This window comes from Cervus elaphus, chromosome 15 (genome assembly GCF_910594005.1).
Source record: "Cervus elaphus chromosome 15, mCerEla1.1, whole genome shotgun sequence".
NCBI lineage: Eukaryota > Metazoa > Chordata > Mammalia > Artiodactyla > Cervidae > Cervus > Cervus elaphus.
This window is the reverse complement of record NC_057829.1, coordinates 1516904-1526151: the sequence shown is the minus strand read 5'-3', so window position 1 is coordinate 1526151 and position 9248 is coordinate 1516904. Positions and strand designations below refer to the sequence as shown.

At 38.9% G+C, this 9248-nt stretch overlaps 1 pseudogene; it reads left to right on the top strand.

The window, feature by feature from the left end:
- Positions 1–3322: 3322 nt before the first annotated feature.
- LOC122709161 lies at positions 3323–4835 on the top strand (annotated as a pseudogene).
- Positions 4836–9248: the final 4413 nt, after the last annotated feature.

Here is a 9248-nt window from a genome sequence, read left to right as displayed (position 1 = left end):
CAGATAAAATAAAATGTCCTGTTACAGGGACTAGTATCATTCAAGGATGTGTCAACCAACTTCATCCAGGCAGAGTGGCAGTGGCTGACTCAACTCAGAGGTCTTGTATAGGGATGTGATGCTGGAGAACTATAGCAGCCTGGTCTCAGTGAGTAAGCCGAGCTTCCCATGTTACTTCTGGAACCTGATTTCCACTTTCAGTTGATGAAATATCAAACCTCTGAAGAGTTTAATTGTTTTTAGTGTTAAAGTTTTGGGTTCAAAAATTCTTTTCATAAAACATTTATTTTATGGCGGCACTGGCTTTCTCTAGTTGCAGTGAGCAGGGGCTACTCTTCGTTGCTTCTCACTATGATGGCCTTTCTTGTTTCAGAGCACAAGCTCTAGGCAAAGTTGCAGCACATGGGCTCCGTAGTTGCGACTTGCAGGCTCTAGAGCAGGGGCTTAGCAATTGTGGCGCACAGGCTTAGTTGTTACACAGCATGTGGGATCTTCCCAGACCAGTAATCAAACCTGCGTCCCCTGCATTGGCAGGAGGATTCTTAATCACTGGACCACCAGTGCTGCGTGCTTAGTAACTTAGATGTATCTGACTCTTTGCCGCTCTTTGGACTGTAGCCCACCAGGCTCTTCTGTCTATGGGATTTTTTCAGGCAAGAATACTGGAATGGGTTGCCATTTTTCTCCTCCAGGGGAATCTTCCCACCTAGGGATGAAATCAGTGTCTTCTATGTCTCCTGCATTGCAGGTGGATTTTTTACCTGCTGAGCCACCAGGGAAGCCCTCAGAATTACTTAATTACTTTTAGGCTCTAGAAAGGATGTCCGTGTCCTTGCCCCTGGTGAGAAGTCCTACTCTGCTGAGGTTGATATAAGCACTGTCATCACGCATGACAGTCTTTAGGTGCCATGAGGCACAAGTGTCTGGATATGAGCCCTGTGTCACTTCCCATCGACAGAGTGTCTCATAACCAAACCTGATGTCATCTCCCAGTTAAGCTGGGAAAAGAGCCACAGATAACAGAGGTAGAGTTCTCAAGTCAAAGCTTTCCAGGTGAGTTATTGGGTACCAAAGGAGTGGAAGCTAGTGGAAATTGGATCTCAAGTGGACAATGAGTTGCTTGGTGCTTACAGTTTCTTTGGCTTCTGTAACAAAGCAACACAATCTGGGAGGCTTAAAACAACAGAAAATTTATTCTCTCATAGTCCTGGAAGCTACAAGTGAAAAATCAAAGTGTCAGCAGGACCACACTCCCTCCAAAGACTCCAAGAGGGAGTCCTTTCTGCTTCTTCCTAAATTTTGGTGGTTGCGACAGCCCTTTTCCCCCCTTGACATTTAGCTGTATGACTCCAGTCCCTGCTTCCATTGCCACGTGACCTTTTCTGTGTGTCATCTTCTTGTAGCGACAGCAGTCCTAATGAGTTTAGGGCCCACCCTAATCCATTATGGCCTCATCCTAATTCACTACATCTGCAAAGACCCTCATTTCAAATAAGGCCACATTCTAAGATCCTGGGTGGACCTGAATTTGGAGCAGACATTAGTCAACCCAGTATAAGATCCTTGAAACCTTTTTGGAAATCTCTTTTTAAAGACTTCATACCTTTTCAAAGTTTGAGGATCATCCAACCACCATTCCTCAAATACTTAAATTAACACCTTGAAATGTCACCCTCCTCACAGGAAGTGCTCCTTCTATGCTTAGTGTTTACAGAGGAACTTTGTGCTCTGACATTACCCAAATCTAATTCTTGGTTACTGCTTCTTGAATATTTATTTCTTCATAATTCCTCTCTTTTTGTAGCACTTTCAGTTGCCAAATTTCCTCTTATTTTCACATAGCCCTTTGACCACCATCATTTTTAGATATCTTCTTTAGAAATTATTATAAACATCTGTGATTCTTGTGTGCCTTCAAGTTTCTCTGCTCATTCCTTCTTTCCTTTTGGGGTAGAATGCCTCATATTTTTTCTGTATCCTGACTCACAATTCACTTTCTCTTTTATCCCTGCTGTTAAAGATTTCATTACCATTTTTTTTTTTTGCCCAAATTGATAATTACCTTCCGTACCTTTGTGATTTATTTTTGTCTTTATTTATTATTTTTAACTTCATTTTTATCTTTGGCTGCACTGGATCTTTGTTGCTGTACTGGGCCTTTCTCTAGTTGTGGAGCACGAGCTTCGGATCACACAGGTTTCAGTAGTTGTAGGCAAAGGTTCAGTTGCCTCCAGGCAAGTGGGATCTTCCTGGGTCAGAGACAGAACCCATGTCCCCTGCATTGGCAGGAGGATTCTTCACCACTGGACCACCAGGGAAGTCCCTGCACTTTATTTGATAGCACTCAAAATCCTTTCTAAAATACACTGAAATTTGCCTTTGGCAAGTACAACTAATTCGATCACACTCACCTTTCCTAAATATTTAACCTTCTGTTGTCTGTCTACTTTACCAACCAGCACCAGTTAATTAAATCAATAAATTTTAATTTATGTAGTCATTTGTTCAATTTAAGATGTCTGTAAAGGCTCTGTTTTTTTACCTTCTGCTCTTCTCAGATGTTTTTAAGTGATTATTAACCCATATTCAGGGCTTAAGCTTTCTTTATGTTTATGACTTCGAAGTTGGTGGCAATCTCATAATCACCATAATCAATACTTGCATTATAGCCTATGGTGTACTGGGCACCATTCTAAGCAGGTTATGTGTATTAATTCATCTACTTCCCACAATTACCCCCTGATATAACAGTATAAATAGGGTTACTGTTTTACTGGATTAGCAAACTGAAGTCCAAAGAGACTTAAGTAGCATGCCCAAGGTTCTCCTTTTTCTCCTGTTAACATATATGGAGTCATCTTAAACTGCCATCTCTATCATTCTTTCTTATAAATTCTATCTCAGTATCAGTTATCTGTTATTGTTATGCCTAAGTTCCCTTTAGTGTGCTCAGTTGTCATGAATTTTAACTAGAACCGATATCACATATCTGGATTCTTATTGCATTTGACAGATTTGGTTACCAAAATTGTAAAATATATGTTGATACTAGCCTAGGAAGATAAGTCTATATGTACTACACTTTCCAAATTTATAATTTTCTTTTTTATAAGGACTATCATTACGGCCCTGTGTTTCCTAATCAAATTTTACTTTTCTCTATTTGTCCTAAACTTAGGCTTAATTTCATCTAGATCCATATTCTTAAATATCCTGAAACATATATAGATCTTTTATTAAAATTTATTTTGCCTCGTAAGAAAGCTTAAATCGTTAATTTTTTAAAAAGTTATTGGATTTTTTTGTGAAGACTGAGCAATTGCCACCGCATTGCTGACCTCGAGCGGCAATCAGCTTCTCCACGTAGAACCCAGGGGTAGGAGATTCAGAATCCAACCTCTTCTCCCTTCCCCTTCCTGGGAGATTTTTTTGATCTTCAGCTACATTTTTCAGCTTTGTGAGGCACCGTATCATCAACGACAATGCCCAGCAATGTTACCAACAAGGTGGATCCTCACTCCATGAACTCTCATGTATTCATTGGGAATCTCAATACCTTTGTGGTCAAGAAATCTGACATGGAGGCAAGCTTCTCAAAATACAGCAAAACTGTGGGTTGCTCTGTTCATAAGGGCTTTCCCTTCATTCAGTACATTAATGAGAGAAATGCCCAGGATGCTGTAGTAGTAGGAGAGAATGGCAGAATGATTGCTGGCCAGGTTTTTAGATACTAATCTGGCTGCAGAGCCAAAAGTGAACTGAGGAAAAGCAGGTGTGAAATGATCTACAGCAGAGATATCAGGCTCATCTTTTGACTTGGACTATGACTTTGAACGGGATTATTACGACAGAATGTACAGTTACCCAGCACGTGTTCCTCCTCCTCCTCCTATTGCTTGGGCTGTTGTGCCCTCAAAATGCCAGTGTGTATCAGGAAACACCTCATGAAGGGGCAAAAGTGGCTTCAATTCTAAGAGCAGACAGCAGGGATCTTTTTCTAAGTCTGGAAAGTTGAGGTGAAACAGATCACCAGCCCAGGTTGGATGCATGAGACAAGTGCTCAGGGCTGGTGCACTGGGAAGACCCAGAGGGATGGGATGGAGAGGGAGGTGGGAGAGGGGATCGGGATGGGGAACACATGTAAATCCATGGCTGATTCATGTCAATGTATGGCAAAAACCACTACAATGTTGTAAAGTAATTAACCTCCAACTAATAAAAATAAATGGAAAAAAAAATTAGTCTGGAAAGTTGAAAGGAGATGACCTTCAGACTATTAAGAAGGTGTTAACCCAGATAAAACAAAAAGGTGAATTCTTTATTGGAAATCCTGGAAAAAATTGAAAAGGAACAGAGCAACCAAGGAATAGAGATGAAGAATGATAAGTCAGAAGAGGAACAGTGCAGCAACTCCCTTAAGAAAGATGAGACTAATGTGAAGATGGAGTCTGAGGGGGATGCAGAGGGGTCAGACTCTGCTGAGGAGGGGAAACCTACTGGATGATGATGATAACGAAGATCGGGGGGATGACCAGCTGGAGTTGATCAGGCTGAGGAAGGGGAGGATGACAGAGCGCCAATGGCGAGGATGACGCTTAAGCACATAGCAGGCTTTAGAAATCTTGTCCCATTATTTCTTTACCTAGGTGCTTGTCTAAGATCAAGATTTTCACCAGATCCTCTCCCCTAGTATCTTTAGCACATGCTCATTGTTCTCCCCATCCTTGTCCTTCCCGTGTTCATTAATTCATACTGCCCTGTGCCTAGTCCCATTTTCACTTCCTTTGACCCTCCTAGTAGTTATGTTAAGTCTTACCCTGTAATTTTTGCTTTTAATTTTGGTGCCTCATTGTGACCTAACAACAAAAAGGATGTATGGTTTTTATCAACTGTCTCCAAAACAATATCTTGTTATACAGAGAGTACAGTTCTTTCCATTCACACAGTAAGTGCTTCCCTAACTTCTCATTAGTTGAGTGGTCCCTGAGAGCAGCTTTGAGTTACAGGTGTGTGTGTTATACCCCACATAAGAGTGCTATGTGGGGCTTTTCAACACAAATGTAGCTATGTATTTTTGTGAATAAGAGTTGGCATGTTAAATGCATCTTCCAGAAAAATAACTAGTGTAATTGTCTTAAGATTTGTCTTCTAAAGTTGATACTGTGTGTTATTTTTGTGAACAGCCTGATGTTTGAGACCTTTTTTCTCAAAATAAACAAGTCTTTATTAAACCAGGGGGAAAAATGTTATTGAAGTATAGTTGATTGACAATGTTGTGTTAATTTCTGCTGTATAGCACGGTGATTCATTATCATAATATACATACACCCTTTTCCATATTCTTTTCCATTGTAGTTTATCACGGGATTTTGATTATAGTTCCCTGTGATATATACTTGTTATTTATCCATTCTATACATAATAGTATCCATCTGATAATCCCCAACTCCCTATCCATCCCTCCCCTACCTCCTCTCTACCATGTCTGTTCTCTATGTCTAAGAGTCTGTTTCTTTTTTGTAGATAAGTTAATTTGTGTCATATTTTAGATTCCACCTATAAGTAATATCATATGGTATTTGTCTTTCTCTGTCTGACTTACTTCATTTAGTATGATAATCTCTAGGTCCATTCATGTTGCTGCAAATGGCATTATTTCATTCATTTTTATGGCTGTATACATTTGTATACATCTTCTTTATCCATTCATATGTTGATGGACAACTGGGTTGTCTCCTGGTGTTGACTTTGTGAATAGTGCTTGTATAAATATAGGGGTGCTTGTATCTCTTTGAATCATAGTTTTGTCTGGTGACATGCCCAGGAATGGGTTTGCTGGATCATAAGGCAACTCTATTTTTTAGTTTTTTGAGGAACCTCCATACTGTTTTCCATAGTGGCTGCCCCAGTTACATTCCCACCAACAGTGTAGGAGGGTTCCCTTTTCTGCATACCCTCTCCAGCATTGGTTATCTGTAGACATTTTATTGATGGCCATTCTGACCAATGTAAGTGCAACTTCATTGTAGTTTTGTTAAATCTTTAATTGTAAGTTTTAATTGCTTTCAAGAAACTATTCTTTACTACTCTAGCTATATGACTTTAGACGAGTTCTTAATCTTTATATGCCTTAGTGTCCCCTTTGTAAAGTGGGGATGAAATATAACCAGTCTCAAAGGTTGTAAGGATTAAATCAACTAAGCATTAATTCATATTAGATGTTATTGTTGTTCTCTCCCTTCTTGTCTTCCATTTGCTCCTAGGAGCTCTACTAACAATTACATATATTGACTTGTGAGTTTCTTTTTCTCACTTGTTTATAATACTGTTAGGTAAGTGCCTCAATTTTTCCCTTCCTAATGTTCATGTGTAACAGAACAATATATTCAGTGATTAACTGATTGATAGAAGAGTTACTTGAGAAAGAAACCTTTTTCTGCCATCCTAAAATTAATAAAAATCAGAGATGTGTTAACTAGGATGTAAAATTGAGTTAAGAAGTATGACTATTGCAAGAGTAAGACTTCTATGTAAAATGAGGTAAGTTTAGAAGATTGATTTGGGAAAAACTAGGAATTCATTATTAACATAGGTTTAGTATTAAACAACTCTGATAGACCAAAATGACTGTATCAGCATTCAGAACAAAGCTCTTAAATATTTGATCTTGATGCAAGGATCACCACCTGGTCTGCTTATTTCTTACCTAGCATTAAAGATCACATTTGGAGAAACCAAAGACATGTATCAAACTGCCTGTTTTCTCCCCCTTTTTAAGACTACAAAACGGTCTTTGACATAGAGAGATAGACTAGTCAATAATTAAATAGAACACAACTAATTAAGAGGAATATACATTTTCTTCCTGGACAACCAGGCCTGAAGCCAAAAGTTAACCACATTTAAATACAATTGGAGAGCCAATTCAAAACCAATATAAGATTCATCAGATGTGCTTAATCTTCCTCTGTTCTAGAAAAAGTCTGGAGAGGCCAGAACATTCATGACCAACAATCCAGGCAGCTTATATTCACCAAAAACAAAACACTGATTAAAGAGAGAAATACTTCATGTGAAAAAGCACTTACTATGGGTATAAATCCTGTAGGTTCAAGAAAAGGACACTATAAATGTGATTCATATGAGAAAATTTGAAATATATTTCAGAATTAATGACCAGTAATAGAAACTGTTTAAGAAATGATTGATGAAGGTAATGTATGTGGGAAGTCACTTTTCAGTACTAAGCTTAGAGAATTGTCTGCTGAACTTAATGAATATAATAAGAATGGGAAGGATATCAGTCATTATGGATACCTTGCTCAGCTTCAAACTTTGGAGCCAGACTCTGGATTTAATGAATCTCTGAAAGATTTTTACAAGGCAGGCTCTGATAGCCAAAAGAAATCCCATGCTGGAAAAGTAATGAATATGAAAGAACTTTCATCCAAAAGTCAGTCATCATATATGAGAAAACTCATAGACAAAAGCCCTTTGGAAGCAGTGAACCTGAGCAATCCTGCCGAGTGTCAAAAAATTTAAATCAGAGAACACATATAGGAGAGAAGCCCTTTGGGTGTGATTCATTCAGTTACTCATCAACCATTATTGTACATTGCATAAATCAATCAAAGGACACACCCCATGGGTACCTCAAAATATGAATGCCATAATCCAGACAGCACAGCCCACTGAACATCAGAGAGCTCATACAGGACAAGAACCCAGTGAATGTAATGAATGTGAAGAAGCATTTAAGATTTCAAATTTTAAATATAAGAAAAATGACACAGTGGAGAATCGTTATGAGTTCACTGAGTGTAGGATGCCTTACACAACAAGACTCACCTCACCCATACTCAGAGAACTCACGTAGGAGAGAAATTATATGGATGTAATCAATGTTTCAGACTCTTCAACAAAAAACATACATACTTCACAACACATCAGAGAATGCACACAGGGAAGAATCCCTATGAATGTTCCAAATGTGAAAAAACTTTCAGTGTGAAGTCAGCATTTACTGTGCATCAGAGGATACAGAGGGGAAAAACCCTGTGAATGTTCCGAGTGTGGGAAAGCTTTCTGTGTGAAGTCAAAACTTACTGTGCACCAGAGAACACACACAGGAGAGAAACCTTATGAATGTACTGAATGTGGGATAATTTTAAGTGACAAGTAGACACTGACTGAACATCAGAGATCACACACAAGAGAGACCCTTTGTGTGTTCTGAATGTGGGAAAACCTTCTGTGTAAAGTCAAAACTGATTATACACCAGAGAACACACACTGGAGAGAAATGTTATGAATGTACTGAATGTGGGAAAACCTTAGTGGTAACTCACACCTCGTTGGACATCAGAGAAAACACACAGGAGAGAAGCCCTATGAATATATAGCATGTGGGAAAATATTCAGTCACACGTCTTCTCTTGTTGAGCATCAGAGAACACACACTGGGGAGAAATCCTTTGAATGTAGTGAGTGTGGGAGAACCTTCAATTCAAATCTCAAATTGCATCAGAGAACACACACAGGAGAGAAGCCCTCTGAATGTACTGACTGTGGGAAAGCCTATAGTCACAAATAAAGTCTTAATTATCATTGTGGAACACACACAAGGCAGAAGCCCTGTGGATATGATAAATGTGACATATCATTCTGCCACAGTTTGCTTCTTACTAAATACCAGGGATTCCAAAAGGAAAGAAGAACTGTAAGTATAATCTATGTAAGAAATCTTTTTTGGTAGAAGGCAAACCCCATGGTACATCAGATAGCACACCTGGGAGATAAATAAGTAAAAATCAAGTTCATAAATCAAACTCATTGTATGACAAAGAATGGATGAGATGAAACACTGATCATCAAAAAATCAGAATAATGCAATATATTCTTCAAAATCCACTTCCATAAGTAGGTATAACTAATTGTACATCAGAATGTTAGTCAATGATTAAAACTTTGTAGACAGTTTGAACATATTTTAGCCTTTGATAAGAATTCAAAAAGGTTTACATCAGAGAATCATTTAGAGGACTCTTAACATGGAAACGGAGAAGGCAATGGCACCCCACTGCAGTACTCTTGCCTGGAAAATCCCATGGACGGAGGAGCCTGGGAGGCTGCAGTCCATGGGGTCGTGAAGAGTCAGGCATGACTGAGCGACTTCACTTTCACTTTTCACTTTTATGCATTGGAGAAGGAAATGGCAACCCACTCCAGTGTTCTTGCCTGGAGAATCC